The 22226-nt window shown below is 41.6% G+C and overlaps 1 pseudogene; it reads left to right on the top strand.

The window, feature by feature from the left end:
* The first annotated feature begins 2332 nt into the window (after positions 1–2332).
* Positions 2333–21227, top strand: LOC142430529 (uncharacterized; annotated as a pseudogene).
* Positions 21228–22226: the final 999 nt, after the last annotated feature.

The following is a 22226-nucleotide window of genomic DNA, read 5'->3' on the forward strand; positions in this document are numbered from 1 at the left end:
AAATGGTGGGATATTGACTGGTTCTTGGCAAAATGACTACATCATTTCACCTTCTTTGTTGATTGCCACGTCATTCAATATCTTGCCCATAGAGATTTATGTGTGTGCCTCTAAAACAACCCCTTCTGATTCATATGTGCTTACTGTGGCTTGCATGCCCACAATTATATAAGGCCATGCGAGAATACAAGACAGCCTCATTCTGGTTCCAGTTTCGAGTAGAAGAGGTGAGCCCTTGTATGCTTTGACTCATGTCCCTTTAATGTACCCCTCAATTACACAACTGCCTCTTAGAACCCATCTGGATCCAACAGAAGTTGGTAAATCCTTTCATGATTTAAAGAATAATAAAAGGTAGATTAATCGTGAAAAACAACCATTTCAGCACTCTTCAAAACCTACTGAAGGGATACAACACATTAAGGAGCATTGATTCTTGAAGACTACTGATGTCTGTGAAAAACCCTGAGTTGTGTGCTGGTCTTGAGTGGAGTTGCTCCTATGTCAACCTAGGTGACAGCAGTGCAGTGGATTCAATCTAGCCAAGATGACACCATGTAAACAAGCAACCCATATACTTTAGGTTCACCAGTGGCTGGTTCAGAGTAGAAGCTGGAGATGACCCAAGCTAGTCACATCCCTGATTAACAGAGTTTTTACATGCCCCTGAAAGAGTCTCAAGAAGCACAGAAGGTGGCCAGGTAGTATTGGAGAGAGATTCCTCACTGCCCTGTTACTCCCTGATTTGAAACTTTACATTGTATAAAGCTCTCTCTTATGTTTAAAATGGGTGAAAATCACACAGAGAGAGACATACAGAAAATGGCCAAGCACAGCTGAAAACAACCTAAACTTGGAATGTGCTTGTTATATTCCCAAACCTATCAGATTTACCAGTGGAGGTAAATTCCCTTTCAAATTCCTTCCGGGGCCTGCCCCTAGTTCCCGGCAGAGATTTTAACCCCTCCAGTTCTAGTCCAGGACCTTGTTCCAACCCAGAGCCTCGCTCTGCCCAGGCTCTGCCTTTGAGAGCAGTTGGCCTGGTGAGAGATGACGGGGAGTAGGGTCTCCAATATTGGCCTTCCTCCACTAGTGATTTGTATAACTGGAGGTCCCAGAATGCTAGGTTTTCTGAGAATCCTGAGGATCTTATTAACCTCTTAGATTCTGTTCTGTTCACGCATCAGCCCACCTGGAATGATTGCCAGCAGCTTCTCCGAGTGCTCTTCAATACAGAAGAGAGAGAGCAAATCCAACAGGAGGCTAGGAGGCTGGTACCGGGTGAAGATGGCCAGCCCACAATAAGCCTTGGGGTGACCGACTGGACATTTCCCCTGGAAAGACCTGCATAGGACTTCAACGAACCAGAAGGTAAGGAGAGGCTCCAAGTTTATCGCCAGGTTCTCATGGCTGGTCTCCAAGTGGCAGCAAGGAAGCTAACTAATTTGGCCAAGCTAGGTAATGTGAGGCAGGATCCCCAAGAAAGTCCAGCTGTGTTCTTAGAATGCATCATAAAAGCTTATAAGCTGTATACCCCCATAAACCTAACAACAGAGGAAAGTAGGGCTGCAGTAATAATGGCTTTTATTAATCAAGCCACACTAGATGTCAAAAGAAGGTAGAAAGGCTGGGAGAAAAAGACTTTGAAGGATTTGTTGGAAGTGCCAGAAAGTTGCAGAAAGTAGAAAGGCTGGGAGAAATAAATTTGAAGGATTTGTTGAAAGTGGCAGAGAAGGTCTATAACAATAGAAAAACCCTGAAAGAGAGGAAAGAAAGACAGTGAATGGAAAATCAAAAGTTCCAGGCAGGAGAAACAAAAACAAAAATTTAAAAATAATTAGGGAAATTGCCCAGGTATTGGTGGCAGCTACTGCGAGTGAAAGGGAAAACAGGGACACCCAAGGAAATGTGTTAATAGAAATGGGAGGCCTAGGCTAAGAAAAAAATCAGTGCAGTTACTGCAAGAAAAGAGGGTACTGGGCCAGAGATTGTCTCAAGAGAAAAAGGCTTTTGAAAGAAATATTATGGTGCTGGCATTGCCAGGAGGACGGACATTGGGTTGACCGGTGCTCAAATCTTCATAAGCCAGCACGTCCCCTATTTTATGCGGGAGTGGGGGGAGACAGGACCTAGAATGAGAAGGTTGGGGTTCAGAACCCCTCCCCGAACCCAGGGTAACTTTATTAGTAGAGGGGAAACTGGTTAATTTCTTGGTTGACACGGAGGCAAAACAATCGGCCCTCACCCATTACAATGAAGAACTGTCGTCTCGTATCAGCTGGGTGCAAGGTGCCACGGGGACCAACTGTTACGATGGAATTCTAAGCGCAAAATGGACCTCAGCGTGGGTCAAGTAAGTCACCCGTTCATGCTCATCCCCGAGTGACCGACACCCCTGCTGGGAAAAGACATTTTAACCAAGTTAAATGTCCAAAGATACTTTAAAAATGGACAAATCTGCTTGACAGGCTCAAAATGGCAACTTTTAACCACTACACACCACCAACCGGAACAAATATCAGTCCTCACAGTAAAAAGAAACAGAATTCATAACTGCTGAAGGAAAAATAAAAAATAAGACTGAGGTGCTGCAGCTACTGGAAGCTGTAACACCACCAAAAGCTGTGGCAGTGGTGCACACACCCAGCTGTCAGAAAAAGGAAGACTCCATGGAAGCTAAGGGCAATCGTGCCACAGGCAAGGAGGCAAGAAAGGCTGCGGTTCAAGAGAAGGAAGGAGATGCACCTGGAGAACCAGGTGGGCAGGTATGCCTTGTAAAATTTTCTCTTCCAGGAATTGGGTCCATTCCAAATGTGCCCAGCTACACAGCTGAAGAAGAACTGTGGGCCAAACCAAAGCTGCAAGCCCTAACTGGAGAGCGCTCACAGTGGCTAACGGCCCAGGACAATCTTATCCTCCCCGCTGAGGTGAGACGAGAGAGGCTGTGTAATTTACACAGTACTACTCATTTGGAAAAAATAAAGATGCTGTCATTGTTACAAACTGCCAAACTACAGTTCAAAGGCCAAGGGCTAACTGCAGATCAGCTGGTGAGCCAATGCCATGTCTGCCAAGAAATGAAACCAAATAAAATTATAAGTGTGCATCAAGGGGTTAGAAAAAAAAGTAAGCAACCTGGGCTACATTGGGAGGTAGATTTCACTGAAATCAAGCCAGGCAAATATGGCTATAAGTACTTGTTAGTTTTCATTGACACTTTTTCAGGTTAGGTGGAGGCTTTCCCAACTAAAAAGTAAACAACCCTGATAGTAGCAAAGAAGGTGTTAAAAGAAATAGTTCCAAGATATGGAATGCCTCAAACAATTGGATCCGATAATGAACCTGCTTTTGTAAGCAAGGTCGTTAAAAATTTAGCCCGGGCTCTGGGGACAAATTGGAAACTGCATTGTGCATACAACCCGCAAAGCTCTGGGCAAGTAAAAAAAAATGAACAGAACTTTAAAGGAGACTTTGACCAAATTAGCCTCTGAGACTGGCAAAAACCGGGTGACTCTCCTGCTGTTTGCTATATTCTGTGTGCGGTATTCCCCCTACGTGTTTAAATTAACACCTTTTGAAACTGTGTACGGTAAAACACCCCCCATTAGCCCTAGAGTGTTCATTGGCCCTATGCTGGGCCTGCTAAGATATAAGGGGCTATGCAAGCCTTGCAGGGGGTACAGGCCAATGTTTGGCCCGCCATTGGGGCTGTTTACCAAAATGCCATTGAGCCGGCGAATGCAGCTGGAAGTCAACATCAGCATTTGCCTAAAAATTGAGCCTGGGTTCAAAGGTTCCGTAGCAAAAATCTGGAAACTAAATGGAAAGGGGATCATGAAGGAAGAAACAAAGGCGGGTATCCATAAGTAAAAAACGGGTTTTATGCATGTGCAGGGTTTAGGACCAGGAAAATGAGGTGTGAATGTGGGAGTTAAGTCTCTTTATTGTGCAGCTTGGAAATGTGTCACTACCAATAATGGGGATGAAAAATGGCAGGTCAAATCTCTCTTCATCGAAATGTCTTATGTCCGACATTGTTCACGAACCAGGTATGCTCCTGACTGTAACCTGATACGTGTAATGTTCACAGAGGGGGGAAAAAGGAAACAAACAATGGGTTTCAGGACTTTCCTGGGGAATATATCTCTATCAAAGCCCATTATTTGACACCATAATACAATTAAAGCTAAAAATTTCCCCACTGCGGAGGTTGGAGGACCAAATCCAGTACTGGGAGGGGGACAGGAAAAGCAAAGACACCCTCACAAACTGTTGCCCCATTCTTAAACCCCAAAACCCTGGTAAAAATGGAAACTCAAGTAACCCCTAAAGTGTATGAGCTAGGGGATCCTCTATGAAAAATGCTAACAGCAGCATACGAGACCCTAAATCGCACTAACCCCAGTGCTACTGAGGCCTGTTGGCTATTCTATGATATCAGACCCCCATACTATGAGGCAGTAGGAATAGCTGCCCCTTTCAACTGGTCAAGTGCAGAGACCCCCTGGGTCTTGCAGATGGGATAATAAAGGCCCAGGACTGACGCTCCAGGCAGTCACTGGAAATGGAACGTGCATAGGAAAGTTGCCGTCTAGCCACATTCAGTTCTGCGCTAACACCTTCCCTTCTGTGGATACAAGGGGTAAAATAAAATGAATAGTTCCGGTGCTCAATAGGCGGTGAATGTGCTCTAAAACCAAACTAACTCCATGTCTTAGCCTACCAGTCTTTAATAAATCAATAAAGTTCTGCATCATGGTGCTAATATTCCCAAAAGTTATTTAACACCAGAAAAGTAATATATGACGCATAAACAAGGGGTATGGAAAATACCAAGATGACCAGGTAGAGGCGAGAACCCTTCACAGCAGTTAACATGGGCTACTCTTTTTGGCCTTGGGGCAATAGGAGCAGGAACCGGCATCTCATCCTTGGCAGTACAGCACCGAGGATTTAATAGTTTAAGGGCAGCCATAGACGAAGATATAGCTAGAATAGAAGAATCTATCTCCCATTTTAAAAAGTCACTAACCTCCCTGTCCAAGGTAGTGTTACACAATCTCAGGGGACTAAACCTAGTGTTCCTCCAGCAGGGAGGGCTGTGTGCAGCCCTGGGGGGAAAATGCTGTTTTTATGCCGACCACACCGGAGTGGTAAGAGAGTCCATGGCTAAAGTCAGGGAAAAATTGGCCAGACAGAAATGAGAACATGAACAAAAGAAGAGATGGTTTAAACCATAGTTTAATAACTCGCCTTGGTTTACCACCCTGCTCTCTACGTTGTTAAAACCCCCTAATCATACTCTTGTTCATTCTCACTTGTGAACCATGCATTGTAAATAAGTTAATTGTTTTTGTGAAAGAACGCGTCAATACTGTCCAGCTAATGGTACTACTACAACAGTATCACAGGCTAAATCCAGACCCCCGTCTAATAATAAAAAAGGTACAGAACGTCACTTATAAGCAAAAGTACTTGTAAAAACATAAAGGGGGCAGAGCTCTAGAGCTCTGCATAGCATTAGGAAGAACGTGCTGTTTTTATATAAACTACCCCTGGACTAGAGTAAGCCCAATGTAACCTGCTTATTTCTCGCTTCTGTGCACCTGCTTATTGCTGAATCATATTGGAGTATGGTTATTCCAAATAGTGACAGCATAGAAAGTGGGTATGTGGGGTCCTGGTTTACAACTTCCGGCACTAGCACCATGACAGGCCATATAAAACCAAAGTTTGGGCTCTAATTTCAGATTCCTGGACACTGGAGTAATTCTGTCAGAGAAGGCATCACCTGTCCCAGACTGACCAGTAGGAAGCAGCGAGCACCATCCCCCAATTGACCAGTAAAGAGAATACACGCGGTACTACTCGCCAACCACCACTGGACAACGCTGATGCCAGAAGTTTTCTCCAATAAGTTTAAAGAACAGCAACTCTGGACTGCCCCCCATCCCTGGCTCCATAAAAGCCCAGGGAACAAAGAACTCGGGGCTGATTCTGTTCTGGATGCAAGGTCCTGCTGCGCAGGGCAGTATAGGGAAAAAGGCCCTAGCTCGAGCTAGCAAATAAAACTCCTTTTGTGGTGTTTGCATCTCAACTGGTCATAATTCTTCCGTGCGCCCAAGGTGAGCTCGCGTTCCCTTCCCCAATCTAAGAGCTACAGGCTCTGCTCCCTGTGTATGATCAGGTGAGCATCAAGATGAGGAATTCCTGAAAATGCCACAGTTGTCCAGTTGTCTTCTTCTCCCCTGCTCTCTCCCTCTCCTCACTGCTAAAGATTTATTTCCCCCCAATCTGTGGGTTCTTATGTTCACATAGAAAGGTGAACAAGTGTCTATTTTGACCAAGTAACAGTCAATTAATTGTCCTACACAGAATGTGTTTCTTTTAATATATTTCATATGTTGAGGTCTCTCCTTTCTATTTCTATGTTATTGAGGGTTTTTATCAGGAATAGGTGTTAGATAGTGTCAAATGCCTTTTATGCATCTATTAATATGATATGGTTCTTATTATTTGTCCTATTTATGTGGTTGGCTGCGTTAATTTTTTCTAATATTGAAACATCCTTGTATCCCTGGTAATAATTCCTTGTATCCCTGGTAATAACTTAGTCACGTTGAAATATGAACTCAAAGTCAGGGATAGGCGCTCTCTAACTCAATCCATCCTATTTAAATAAATGTAAAGATAAACTGGTCTGATGTATGATCTAATCACTCACCTAAACTAATAGAGTTATGTAATCATCAAATATGTTCCTTTATTGTTAAAATAACAGTATAATATATTCTGTTTTAGAGTATATTTTATCAATAATTTTACCCCATATTCTCTGTAGTCATAAAATTTTCTTTTATAGTTTCTCATGCATTAAAATAATAAATACGGTTTCTTGTACAAATCTATATTTATTCAATTTTGTCCTTCAATATTGATTCATATTACAGGTATACATATTAAAATCATGATTTTATTTTTTTCAACAAGATTCTGGAATGGTTATTACTTTACTGCTTATTTTAAAAAGAAACACTCTGTACTTATTGTACATACAGTCCCTGTACAAGAGAGGTTGTTGTTAGGTGTCACTAAGTTAGTTCCAAATCATAGTGACCATATCACCACAGGGAGAAACACTGGCTTGCCCTAAACCATCCTCATAATTGTTCTTATATTTGAGCCCATTGTCTCAGCCTTTTTCAATCAAAGTTTTCCTCTTGTTTACCAAGCTCCATGGTTGAAGTGATATATCTCTTGTTTTTGCCTCCGGTTTGCAAATACATAAACCTCTAAGGTTTTACTTATATGGAATATGAAAATTCATTTAAAAGAAGAGCAATAAAGTCAGAGCTGTTGTGTGAATTCTGACTCATAGAACCATAGAGAGCAGAGAAACAGCTCCTTAGACTTTTGTGTTTTACATTTTATAGAACATGTTTCATTTTTACCACAGCAAGCAGTGTCCTTATAGACAATAGTAAAACTAGACAGGTGATGTAGTGGTTGATTTTCTTAGTTTCAGACATGTATAAGCACCACATGGAAGTTAAAATGTACTTGAGTATCCAAGAACTGAAGAACATATTCGGTTTGTTTTGTATAAAATTGTATCGGTATGGTAGAAGTGTATAGTTAATTGTTTTATGTGGTCCTAAGCACAGCTGTGAGATTCTGGTTGTAAGAGAATCACATCCTGACCCACTATCAAAGTGACTCAGGCATCACCTTTTACGATGTGGATATTCAATGTCACAGATAGGTTGGTGCTTTTAGCTCAGTGCTGCATGGGCTATGTGACTTTGATCATACATGTGATAATAATCTAACCGTTTGTCAGGATAAGAATCTGGTGGGTTTCCCCACCTGGTCCCCCCCCCCACTAAGACCTACACATTGCATTATTTCTAATTCATCTAAATTCATTCCCGTATGGTCAGTGTTATGAAGAACAAACTTTCAAATGTGTTGGTGAGAATTTAAGCACCAGGAACTACTGTTTGTGATGTCGTATTAATCTCTGCCACATCCATATTCTCCTGAATACCTATGCTTAATGAAGTCTGTCCTGACTGAATTTTCACTTATGTGTTTCCCGATCACACCCATGACTATACTTCTCCTATTCCGGGTCACGCTGAGACAGGGCGGAAGTGGCAGTGTCCTAGCCAGAAGTGAGGTTCATAGCGCGGTTCCTACTTGCTGTGCAAGGAGTGTGGAGCCAGAGAAGCGCCTGCAGCCTGAGCTCTGTGTAGTTGGCGTGCCTATGTTGGGGTCGCGTTGGTGACCAGTTAGGGTGACCCTGATGCACACAGCAGCCTGGCTGGGGTAAAAGCACCCTTCTTCCCTCACCTCCCCCTTGCCCCATGCCTTGCCCCTTGCATGGTGAGATGTAGGAGGGTGTCCCAGAGACTGTTCCCATCCCCCTGTTTGGGGATTGGTTGGGATTCCTTGTGAGAATCCCTGTTGGAGAAAGGGGGATCCCAGACTGGGTTTCGCGTCTGTGTTCCTGATATTCATCGCTTTGCAGATCTCTCCTATGCCCCCTACATTGTCTCCATACAGCGGTGCCTCCTCCCTGAGACTCCTGGAACATCTTCAGCTCAATGGTGAGCCCTGGGTCCCTTTCTTCTCTCGCTACAAAGAAGTGAACGCTATTCAGGAAGCGAGTGGTTGCAGCTGGTGCACAGAACGTTAGGGCTTCCTCCTGAGGTTTACCCAGTGTTGTCACCTGTGCAGTAACTTCCCCCGAGTAGGGCTGGGGGAGAACCCAGGTCAGGAAATGCGCTGGCTCCTTGCCAGCCAGTAGGGCGGCTACGGGGAGTACACCCAACCTTGAGGGTGTTGAAGTGATATTCCAGTGCCCCCACCGCGCATTGAGACATGATTGGCATTCCCAGGTAGCTAAGTCCTTCCAGGACTGGGGGCCTCAAAGGAGGTGACCCAGGTTGGTGGCTATCAGTCAACAGTCTGGCAGGTGGCAAGTGAAAGGAGAGAGATGGGCCCAGCTGTACAAAGATGGGGTTCAGTGCGCAGGAACTCAGCCAAAGTGAAGGCCAGTCTTTCTTTGGGAAAGAGTATAGGTCTCCATAGAAGGGCAAGACCCCTCAAGTACGGAAGATCTCCCATTCCCACATACACGCTTCAAGAATTTTGCCCAATGTTTCTTTAATTTTTACAAAGCCAGGGGAGTGTGGGAGCTGCTCCTGATTATTACCCAAAGGTAAATTTCTGTTACCTCTGAAGAAGTTTCTAGTAGCTTGTCCTATGTTTAGACTTATGCCGACTCCATTTTAACTGTGTATTCCCACCTAGAGTCATTTTATCTCTATTTTAATTCCCTGAGTGTTTTCCTTGGTTTGGGGACTTTTAAAAAAATTTGTTTTTATCTTGCACACGCATACAAGGTTGTGTCCTCAATTTCATTCCATTCATTTGCATAGGGAAAGTATTTTGAAATCATTTCTAGAGGAAGTTCATCTGCCTGGATTAGTGAAACATATTCTGCTGTGTGATCCTTGGCTTTATATATGGATCAACCTGTTCTAGTATAGTCTCTAGAAACTAGCTAATTCACATCCAGAAAACCTGAGACACAAGTGAGTGTTTTTTTTTCCCAGGTGGACATTTCCAGAGAAGACTGTCTTAGATCAGACAAGTCTAGTGATAATCCACTTAAACTGTGATTGTCCTTTTTCCCATAGGTCAATCTCTGGTGTAATTATAGGGATTGTCCCCCCACCCCCAAACACCCAACTTACTGCTGTTGAATCAATTAAGACTCACAGAAACTGTACAGGACAAAACATCATTGCCCCTTTGGATTTCTGAGACTGTAAAACCTTCCATGATCAGAAAGCTTTGTCTTTCTCCTGAGGATTAGATGCTGGTCTTGAACTGCAGAACTTGCAATTAGTAGTCTATTGTGTAATCTACAACTCCACTGATCTTCTAGGTATGGGGTGTCTATGTAGTTTTGGCCTTTTTTATGACAGACTTGTTTCATTTTTTTAAGTTGAAGAGTAATTTTTTTAATAAATCATTTTATTGGGGCTCATACAACTCATACAATCCATACATACATCAATTGAGGAAAGCAACCTTATACAATCGTTGCCCTCATCATTCTCAAAATTCGCCTTCCACTTGGGTTCCTAGAATGATCTCATTTTCCTTTTTTTTCCCAACCCCTCCCTCTTTGCTTCCTCCCCCATGAATCCTTAATAGTTTATAAATTATTATTTTATCTTATCTTACACAGCCCGGTCTCTCCCTTCACCTTCCTTCCCATTGCCCAACCCCCCGAGAAGAGGTTACACTTAGATCCCCGAGATCCGTTCTCTCTTTCTTTACCCCCTTCACTACCGGTGTCGCCACTCTCACCCTGAGGGGTTCATCCGTCCTAGATTCCCTGTGTTTCCAGATCCCTACTGTACCGCTGTGTATCCTTTGGTCTAACCTGGTCCCCAAAGCAGAATTGGGATCATGATAATTGGGGGGGGGGGGAAATGTTCAAGAACTAGAGGAAGGTTTTGAGTTTCATTGTTGCTACGCTGAACCCTGAGTGATTCATCTCTTCCCCACTATTTCTTTATAATTTGGTCAGTAATTTCCATGTCCTTGAAGATAGATGCTGGGATCTTGGTCAGAAGTTAATTATAATGGTAATTGCATTATAATTATAGATTGCTTAGAGCATGTTATTTTCACAAAGCTGAGCCTTCCGCTTCATGAACATGGTCCATTATTCTCATTATTTGCATTTATTTTGGTACCTTGGAATAGTGTTTTTCTTATAGTTTTCTTTCTACAAGACTTTGGTTCTCTTAGGTTTATTCCATTTATTTTATCTTTTAGGTAGCTATTGTAAATGGTATTATTTTCTGATTTCCTTTTCACAACTTTCAACAATTTTCTTCTAGGGCTTTTGGATTTTCTATGTTTAGAAAATCATCAGCAATTGCAGAGAGTTGTCATCAGCAATTATAGAGAGTTTTACCTCTTTGTTGCCATTTAGGATGCAGTTGGTTTTCATTTGTTGACTGATAGCTATTGTTCAGAGTTTGTGTTAGGGTGGACTAGAGAAACAAATTCATAGATACTCAAATCTGTTTAAGAAAGGCCTTTATATAAAAGAGCAATTGTATATTGAGAAAACATCCTATTCATGTCCACATCAAGTGCGTAAGTCCTATATTAACCCATATTTCCAATACCAATCTAAAAATACCACTTCAGACTCATGCAACACATGCAATGACCCTGGATACAGGAAGTTCACAGGCCAGTAGGTGGAAAGACTTGTGGATCCAGAGGCAATGGCAACTCTCAATGCTGGCAGGGGTGTCTCTACAGGCTCCTCCAGCTGCAGGAATCTAGTGTAGCTCCATGTGTCTTATCAGCAAGAACGTTTCACAGGGAGTGTGAGGTAAAGGCCAGCCTCCCACAACTAATTGCAGGATTGATAGGTACAATAGTACAGTTGAGATATATAAAGATTATAATAAAGTCCTAGAGAATAAGGAGAGATACATATTTCCTGGTAGCATGCTCACCTCAGTCCCACTTGGTGGTCCACGTGGAGATGGGAGACAGGAGGGCAGGAGAGAGGGGGAGGGGAAGGAGGACAATGGGAAAGGGAACAAGGGAGCAAGGATGGAGGGAGAGGAAGGGATAGCTGAGAGCAAGGGAGAGTGAGGGGAGGGAGCATTTTATTGTTAACCCAGGCTTATGTATCTTGTTTTGGGTGGGGCATGCAAGCCCCCAAATTACTGGTAAAGACATAGTCAGAGAAAAGGGTTGTGCTATAGGTAATACAGTAGTGGTAGGGGGTGATATACGGGTACATACAATATAGGAAGAGGAGGGATTAAGGGTTTACATGTGATAAGATGGGTGGATCCTAGATTCAGGATGGCAGCCTAACTTTGGATGTCACCAAGCAGGTTTCCTGGCTCTCCATGGAAACCATTAATAGTAGTGTGGGCACTCCACCTACAGTGGACCAGAGGCCTGCAGGAGGAATATGTCTAAGCATCTGACCTCCCATGAGCTGGTAAATAACATGTTTGGCATATCTTTGAGTGAGACAAAGCTGGGTGGGTCTTTTGCATCTCACAACTGAAGTGAGTGTGTATCCCTCCTCCAGCAAGCTATTTATTTCCATAGCATTACCAAATGAGGTCATCAAGCTGTGACCTGAAAGGCTAAATTCCACCCCTTCACTTTCAATATTCTCAAGCTGACACCAGATTATGTAACTACCACAGTTTCAGCACAATATGAAATAAGATTGGTATTTAATGGTAGCCTTATTTGAATCCAATTTGAAAGGTGAATGTCTTCACTTACTCTCCATTGAGTTCAATGTTTGTCATTGACCTTGCATTTTGCTGTTTTAAGTCCTATCAAATCAGTTTGGACCCACAGCAACACTAGAGAAAACAGAATGAAGTGTAGGTCTTGCTTCATCTTCATAGTTGTGATGTATGAGGCCTTTGTTACAGTTACTGTGCCAATCTATTTTGTTAAACGTTAAACTTTTTTAATGACCTTATGTTTTATAAAGTTATGATTTTCCTAACAAATATCCAAAGTACTTGAGATGAAGTAATCGACTCCTCACTTCTTTCTATTAAGCATTGTACATCATCCAATATACAGTTGTTTGTTCTTTTGTAGTCCATCCTACCATCAAATTATTCTCCAGTACCATAATTCAAGTACATCATTTGATCTTTCATAGTTTTCATTCATTGTCCGACTTTGATATGCACATGAGACAATTGGAAACCTCATAGTTTGGGCCGGGTACATCTGAGTCCTCAAAGAGACATCCTTGTTCTTCACCTTTAAAGAGGTCTGTGCAGCAGATTTCCTCAACTAAATGCAGCAGTTGATTGAGTCAAATTTCCATGAATATTGGTTAGAGATCCAAGAGAGATGAACTTCTTCCAAACTTCAACATTATCTCCATTTATCCTGATACTTTCCATTGGTCCCATATTGGGGAGTTTAATTTTCTTTATAATGAATTTTAAACTAAAGTGAAGGCAGTAGTTCCTGCTCTTTATCAGTAAGTTTTACAAGTCATATTGTCTTACAACATGTAGTTTTATGTCATTTGCATGTGCCAGATTATGAACCTAGCTTCCTTCAATCTTGATGTCATAGTTTTCAGTTAGTACAGCTTCTCAGGATATTTGCTCAGTACAGCATGTTGCACAGAGAAATTACTACAGTTTTCAATGATTCTGTATCACTGTGATGCACAATGAAAATTCATGGAAAAAACAAACAAATCACACCACAGGTTGCATTGAACATATGTTTGTTTTTTTTTTTAAGATTCTGTTAAAGTGTTTAAAATGTTTTCCAGAAAATATGGCCAGGTATTCTGTAACCATTCCAAGAAAAGATCTTAAAAACAAAGTCATCCAAATAAACAATAACAACACCAATGAGTAATGGGAATTAACATATTTGTATGTGTATCTTTGCAACTTGAATGTCCCCTTTATTCAAGTATCTATTCATGTCCTTTGCCCATTTGCATCTCAAAACTCTGTACATGTCCACCATCTCAACTCGTGCTAATTTAGATGTTAGGCTAAATAAAAAGGATTGATTTCTCAAGAGACTATTCAGAGAAATGAGAGAACACAGTAGAAATAATATCCACTGTCAACTGGGGGTTTAAATAAATCAGATTTTTTTTTTGTAATCTGACTTTTATGAAGAAAAAGGGAAGCTTCGGGTATTCACAGGAAATACCAAAACACAGGAGGGATGAGGGGAAAGGGAGAGGGAGAAAGAGAGGGAAGGAGGGAGGGAGAGAGTGTGAGAGAGAGAGAGAGAGAAGAGAAGAGAAGAGAAGAGAAGAGAAGAGAAGAGGGAGAGGAAGAGAGAGATGGAGGGAGAGAGGAAAGAGAGGGAGGGAGGGAGAGGAGTGGGAGAGAGGGAGAGAGCCAGAATTTCTAAACACTCTCTAAGTTTTCTGTGTCCAGACATTTTCTCCACTCTTCAGTTTAAGGAACATGAGTTCTCAATAAATGGAAGCCAATCCCAGAGAAGATGAAGACGTTAGACTTCCTCTTTTCGGTTTTTGAGAAAAGATTGAAAGTGTCTCTACTGTTTTCTCTTGGGGCTCTAACATGCAGATCACCCCTTCAATTTCCAGATTAAAGTTCAAAACTTGGCGCAAGACACCACATAGTGGTCAGAGTTCTCCAGGAACTATATAACTTGTCGGCAAGTTTTTATTTTCTTTCATATATTCTTTGGCCTGGAGGTTATGTCTCTCGTAACATCAAGAGATTCTAAAAATGAGTTGACATAAAAGAGGCTTACATTAGTTGTCATCATGAATTTTTCTCCCTGCCCTGTAACAGGTACAGCATTAGGAATCGAGCCTAGGAGTGATGAATCCATCCCCAATCCTCCCCCTAAGATTTGCTGTCTCTTGTGGCTCCATATTTCTGGACCTGAATCTACCACAACCAGCAGAAAAGTTTGCAGCGCTTGTTATCAATATGTTTGAGCATCAGGAAACAAATACCTGCCTTAATGCAGCTGACTCTCAAGCGCCAAAAGAATATCCACCAACCAGTTCTCCCCGCAGCTGAGTGCAATGACCACTGAGGGCACAGCTGTCCATTACTGTGTGAGAGGAACAGTGAGAGGACTCAGTGCCATCCAGGCACAACCTTTCCTGTAATAATGACCTCAGTCTATAGGAATCACATGGCCTGCACAAAGCACAGGAGCCAGACTTCTGGGCAAGGGCAATGGGGAGGGATGGGAGCAAAGAGCTTCCTGATAGTATCTAGGGTTTCCTTTCCCTCCAAAATATTTTCTCTGAGAATCTTGTCTTCCTAAATATTTGTTACAAAAAACCACATCACTTTAAATATTCATTCATTTATAAGTTGTATGCATAAACACATTTAAATATATGTATGCATAAATGAACCCTGGCGGTGTTTTGGTTACTCATAAAGCTGCGACCTGAAATTTCAGGAGTTCTTAAGCACTAGCTGTTCCACAGTAGAAAAACGGGTCTTTTATCTCCCATAAAGAGTTACAGTTTCAGAAGTGCTCAAGGACAATTCTACCCTGTCCTAAAGGGTCATGATGAGTCTGCATTGGCTCATGGCAGTGAGTGTGAGTGATGAATACATTGATATATACTATACTATTTGTGTCATGAACATGTGTTCAATGATTTTCACATCCTGGATGGCTGCACTGGATTAAATGAAAATGAAATCACAAGACAACAAACCATGGGGTTCATCTGAAGAGAACTTAATGAGGAATTCATAGCAGCACAGAGTTGTATAGTATAGAAGTAAAACTGAGATTGATTACTTCAGTTTCCAACTAATGGAACTAGAAAAAAGATGAGTATGCATAGGTAATAACCATGGCACAGGTAGTACGGCCCTGGGAGAGGCAATAAGAAAGTAACCAAGATAAATGAAATAACAGGAACACAACAAGTAAGCTGATTATATGAAAAGTGACTCTTTTAGAAGATGAAGAAAAGTGATAAATAGCCAGGTTTCCAGATCATCCCAAAAGCAGGAGGACGGGAATCTCTCAGATCAGAAACCGGAGAGGAGACACCATTCTGCATGTTTTGTGGACATGCTTTATGAAGAACTTCCTGTCCACAGTGTACAAATATCACTGAAATGTGGAAATGCCTTAGAAGGAAAGAAAATCAGTAAGGTTCCCACACAAGAAACAGGTAATAGAACAGTCTACTATCATCATGTGTATCCACACCATAAGGGGAATCAGAGAGGATGCATTGTGAGTCCTTATTACAACACAGTTAGAAAGCTTGTTTTGTATGTAATATAAAGTTTACAAATTAAAAACTATTTTTAAAAAGATTGATAATATATAACAATTAAAGCAATGCTTGATAAAAAACCTGTTTAAGAGCTCTGTTTTCTGTTGTGAGTGCTCGTGTTTCTCTCAGTCTGAGGGAGAACTCTTGTCCATATTCTCTACTCATCTGGTTCTAAATACCAGGAAACATGCAAATGCAGCTCTCTGCCTGCTGATAAAACCACCACAGCCCCTGAAGTGGGACATCTTAGAGGACAGTACCAGTTTCTGGGGTCTCTGCTGTTAATATTTTGAAACCAAGAGCTAGTCCAGAGGACACATAATTAATTTGGTACCAAACTTGGCTTTCATTTTGGCCATTTTACATGGTATTCATTGTAGAGCTTGCTGTGTGTATAATTGTGTGTGCATGTGTTTGTATGTAAGTCATCTAATCAGAGTGTCTCTGTTTGCAGGTGTCCAGTGTGGGGTGCACCTGGTGTAGTCTGCGGGCGATCTCAGAAAGCCTGGGGAGTCTTTGTGACTCTCCTTTGCAGCTTCTGGATTCACCTTCAGTGACCTCTGAATGAGCTGGGTCCGCCAGTATCCAGGGAAGGGCCTGCAGTGGGTCGCAGGCATTAGTACTTGTGGTAGTACATACTATACAGATTCAGTAAAGGGCCAATTCACCATCTCCAGAGACAACGCCAAGAACACGCTGTATCTGCAGATGAACAGCCTGAAAGACACAGCCATGTATTACTGTGCAAGAGACACAGTGAGGGGGAGTCAGTGAGAGCCCAGACACAAACTTCCCCTGCACGGAGGATATTGGTCTCCAGGGGGCATGGAGGACCCACAGAGCACAAGACTCAGACCCAGGAGCAGCTGGAGCTTCAAGGCTGGTTTCCTGTGGTTGTATGTGGATTCTCCTAAATCTCACAGTTCCTCGTGGGAAATCTCTAATTTAAAAAATAATACTTCTGTGCCTATTCCTGGCATCTGTGAATTCAAAAGTTATATTGTAACCAAAAATATATTCTGTCCCACAGCAACAAGCAGCTTCTTAACCTTTTAAGGACAGGAAATGACTCTGCCAGCGGTCCCTGCATCATTGTTCTCATGACGTTCAGATAAAATACTTTCCAATCAGACTTCAGGGAAATGGTGCTTGGGTAAAGGTATCTATTAAGTGTTTGAGTATTGGCTGAAAATCTAACAGTATGTTCTTTCAGCACACTGAGGAATTCTAGCAATCATCTAGCTAATAGTTTAATAAAAGATAGGCAGTTTGCCTATTTTATATTGAATTGTTCCTTCAAATGACACATTTTTTTCTTTTTCTTACTCCAGGGGAGAGTGCAAACAGGACCCCACTACCACGAATTATGCAGTCGAATTTCCAACATTTGGGGAAATCTCAGGGGTCAGGACAGCTTTGGTTATTTTTCCTAACCTCTGTAGCCGTATGTGTGTATGTGTATTTTTTTTCTGGAATCCCATCTGAAAATACATAAATTCACCAACTGCGTTTTATTATCTGGGTGCTAATATCCTATATCAGTCTATCCTTCAGAACTTGCAGCCCATGATAGTCCAGGAAACACACTAACTTTTTGTGAAAATTCAGGACTTGGGGAGAGCTCTGGGGCCAAAGAGGATCATTCAGTTCTTCATGCTGGATGTTGTATCTTCACCTTCACAGACCCACAGAATATCAGCCACTCTTTCTGGTTTCACCCACAGGGTCCACATTTGTCCTGTTAATCAGCTCATTCCCTCCTGGTGGCTTTGCTAGTAATTTGTTGTTTGATACCAGTAACATTCCCAGTATCCATTGACACACAACCTTAAGTGAGGAATTTCAGATATTTTGGTATAAGATCCTTTATAAAATGTAAGATTAGGTGTGAATAACTTTGTGGATGACTTTGTGGATAAGAAATGTCTTCCTGTATCAAAGGTAATTTTTTTTTTAGTGCTGCATGTACTCTTTCCACACTAGAATAACTCTTGCGTACTTGTAGGAGTATAGTTGTCAAAGAAAACCTCTCCCTTCTTCATGATTTAAAAAAGCCATTCCTATTTATAGAATACATTGAATGGGAGCCACTTTTGGCTGAATTCAATGAGATTTCTAGGTTTTGCTGACCTTCAAATTTTTGAATATCTAATAATTTTACATAATCTATTGCAGAAGAGAAAATGTATATCTGACCATTTAAATGCTCTTGGTTTTGTTCTGAGTATCTTAGAAAGATGTAAGTCCCTGAGAGGAGAGGACCACTGCCTTTACTCCTAAAGTTGTCCTCAAATTTAATTTGTGTCTCCCTCCTCAACCAGTTTCTTCATCACTTTCTGTGGCCTGAAAGAATAGGCCTTGGTCTTGGAGAATGGAGAATTCATGGCAGGGAATATGTTCTCTGAGTAAGAAGCCAACGTTTCTCATCCCAGATTGACCCCTTTAAAACTTTATTACAAAGTTACCACTCACATGCAAATCTGCACATAGTCCATCAGATATAGTCTCATAATATATTTACTCAAATTTAGCTCTTACTCACTCTGAACTCCTGGGAAAATAGGCCTGGTTCCCAATATGTCAGTTTCTTCCTCTTCTTGGGGGCAACTCTCAGAAGTGAAACTCTCAGGGATTGAAACATGAGGTTTGTGACTGCTTAATCTGTGCACCTGGCTCATTCTCTCAGGGAGCAGCATATGCAAACAGACGCCCTCTTTCTGCTCATAAAAAAACACCCCAATCCCAACAATAGAGTTCCTGGAGAAGATCCTCAGTACCATAATCTACAAGAGTCCCTATTCTGCAATTTGTATGAACACAGAATCATCATGGAGTCTGTACTAAGCTGGGTTTTTCAGGCAGCTATTTTAATAAGTAACATTATTGAGAGCAAGTGTGTGTGAGTGGCAGACAGTTGACATGTGTGATCGTTTTCACACACGGCATATACTGTGTTTGCAAATGTCAACTGTAATGTGCAACTGGTTGAGTCTGAAGGAGACCAGAGGGAACATAAGACATCTTTGAGATTCTAATGTACAAACTCTGGATTCACTTTTAGTAGCTCTTCCATGACCTGTATCAGCCAAGTTCCAGGACTGCAGTAGGTCTTATTTAGTACTGTTGATATACCATATTATACAGATTCCATGAAAGCTGGTTTACCATCTCCAGAGACACTGCCAAGAACATGCCGTTATCAGTGAAAGGGCAGTTTAAAAGTCAATCACACGTCCTTGTATAATGGTGGGGAAGACACACGGAGAGAAGTCAGAGCGAGTACAGATACAAACCTCCTATGCAGAGAGGGAGCAGAGTTGCAGGGCTCTGTAAGGTCATAAAAAGAAGGAAGGATTCTGAATCATGAGCATCTGGAGTGGGAATTTCTAGTCTGGGTTTCTATTGTGATCCAAGGTTTTTAATCTCAGTTTCCCACTAGGAATTTATGTTTTATTATGATTCAGTGCCTACCCTTAATATCTGTGAATTCAATGTTGTATTGTAAGAAAAGAAAACATTCTCAGAGAGAGAAAAACAACCAACCAAAATGAGCTTGTCCCATAGGGAGTAGAAATTTGCCAGGGGTCATCAGCATATATTTTGAGAAGTTCAGTGTGTTAGTTCTGGTGGACTGGAGAAACAAATTCATAGACACTCCTACGTGTATGGGAAAAAGCTTTATATAAAAAGCAATGGTATATTGAGAAAACACACCAGTCCAGTGCAGATTAAACCCATAAGGCCAATATTAGCCCATATGTCTGATACCATCCTGTAAAATCCTCTTCAGACTCATGCAACACATGATACAACGCTGAGTGCAAGAAGATCATAGGCTGGTGGGTGGAAAGTCTTGCGGATCCAGTGGCATTAGAAGCATCTTACTGGTGGCGTGGGCCTCCACATGGCTCTTCCAACTCCAAAGGTTCTGGCTGCAATTAGCATAACTCCATGTGGCTTGTCAACAGCAATGCCTCACCGGGAGAGAGTGTATCTAGCCTTCAGTGAGCTATTTATCTCCTTCGCACCTCCAAATGAGGTCATTAAGGTGTGACCTGATTGACAGGCTAGACTGCACCCCTTCGCAAGTTCCCAGGAGATCATGTAACTGCCACAGTCAGAATATCTTTCAGGCAGACTCAGTGGAGTGCTAACTGTTAAGGGCTCAACTAATGGCTGTAAAGTTCGTGGTTTGAAACTTGGTGTCATTTATTCAAGTACAATATATTGTAAAAAGTTGCTCTTCACCCAAACTAAAATTCTGTTGACATTGATCGGTTCCAACTCAGAGTAATCCTATAGGACAGACTAGAACTGCTCCCATAAGATTTCCAAGCCTGTATTTCCTTATGAGATTATTCCACCACAAATTCTCCCACAGAGCAGTTGGTGTGTCTGAATGATTGAATTTTCATTTAACAGCTAGGCAAGTCACCACTGTCCTACTAAGGTTGGTAGTTCTTACCTATCTATCAGTGAATTGTTAAAATATTATTTTCTGTCAAACAATCATTATAGTTTAGAATTATGTATTTCATGAAGCCTTGCTGTTTTTCTTCCAGACTCTTCCCCTACATCAGGGGTCAACAAGCTCCTTTTTTTGAAAAAGACCTCTGAAAACCATGATTTATGATTCCATTTGTCATATAGACTTAGAGATAATTACTCAACCTTACTGATTGTGAAAACAACAGCAGGCAGTAGAGAAGGACATAGCTGTATATTAATAGAATGTTCTTCACAAAGACAGGCACTGGGTCATGAACCTGTTAACCAAAGCCCTACACTGAGGGTCTGTATAAGTAATAGATGATCTTTTGTTTCATTTCTTAAAACAGTTCTTTGGAATTTCATGCACATATGGTACAATTCAACAATTCAATCATATCAAGAAAAGGCATACACCTGTCAGTCTTCTCTGCAATAGGAGCAGCTCGCCTGCCAGTACCCCTCATCCCCTAAAAATTTTCGTGAACGCCAAATTCTTCTCCACCCCTCCCCTGGTCAGGAGCTCCTCCCAGCTGATGAGGTGACCCTTGTCTGCCGTGCAGAAACAGCCCAGACACTGACAGAAGAGCGCTTCAGCAGCTTGGCAGCCCCACATTATCTGACCTCACTGATCCCTAGTCACAGCTTCCAAACCAGCACATCTCAAGGGACATTGACACAGCAGCCAAGCTCATTGGGACCCAGTTGCCACAGTTGGAGTGGCATCTCCGGAGCCTGCATTGGGACTAGGTTTGGGAGCCTCATCCTGGGTTATGCCAGGAACCCTTCTCTGAAGCAGCAGCTCTTCTCCTACGCCATGTTGGGCGTTGCCTTCTCAAAGGCCCTGATGGTGGCCTTCCTCATCCTTTTTGCCATGTGAAGGAGCCATTTCCACCCCCCACATTTCTCTGTCCCACGTCTGTCTGCCCAATATGTTCCTTTCCCTGCACCTCCCTGGGAAGCCTGGGGAAAATAATTGGCTCAGAGTTTGACAGAGGGAAGACAAATAAATACTGTATTAATAAAGATGTTTCTTTTTTTAAATGTGGGGTGCATACAATCGCTATCAATTAAAAGTTTTTCTTCCTCCATGTTCATATCATTACATTTTTATTTTGGAAAAATGTACACAGCAAAACATTCTCCAATTCAACCACTATTATATGTACAATTGAGTGACTTTGATTATACTCTTCATGTTTACAACCATTACTGATATCCTTTTCAAAATTATCCCGCAACCATTAATATAAACTGACTTTCCCCTAAGCAACAACCCGATCTCCTTCACCGAAGGTAACCCTTGGTCAAGCTTGGTTTCTTTTTATGTAGTTTTAAAAATAGATGTATATAATATTCACATATCATACACTTGTATAGTTAAATAATTTTTAAAGTGTTGCAAACTATATATGTATATATACACATATATATCATAACAAATTCTTAAGATCCCGCCCCACCCACATTCATTGTTTACTCCCAAAACTTCCTCACCCTTCCTACTCCTCTGCTCCCCAAGAGCCCAACAGACCATTGCATCAGTTATTGTCTCTATGGATCCACGTGCCTTCTGTGCTTTACAAACTTGGAAACCCAATAAAACAATAAAAATAAAGCCAAAATAAAACTGCAAGAAGAAAATAATAATAATATAAAGACAAAAATGAAAATAAAGAGTAAGAAAGGAAAGACTACCATCAATATTTAAAGTTTAGCAAAAAAAAATGCTGCCATGGAACAAATGAGAAATACTTTACCTTAGAGCAAATTCAGGTTGGATCGAGAGATAGGGTCAACTGACCAATTATCATACTATGCCATGGTCTGATCTGCCATGATCAAGTTCACAATCATCTGTCTGAGAGTAAAGCTTTTC

Source organism: Tenrec ecaudatus, chromosome 17 (genome assembly GCF_050624435.1).
Source record: "Tenrec ecaudatus isolate mTenEca1 chromosome 17, mTenEca1.hap1, whole genome shotgun sequence".
NCBI classification, from domain to species: Eukaryota; Metazoa; Chordata; class Mammalia; order Afrosoricida; family Tenrecidae; genus Tenrec; species Tenrec ecaudatus.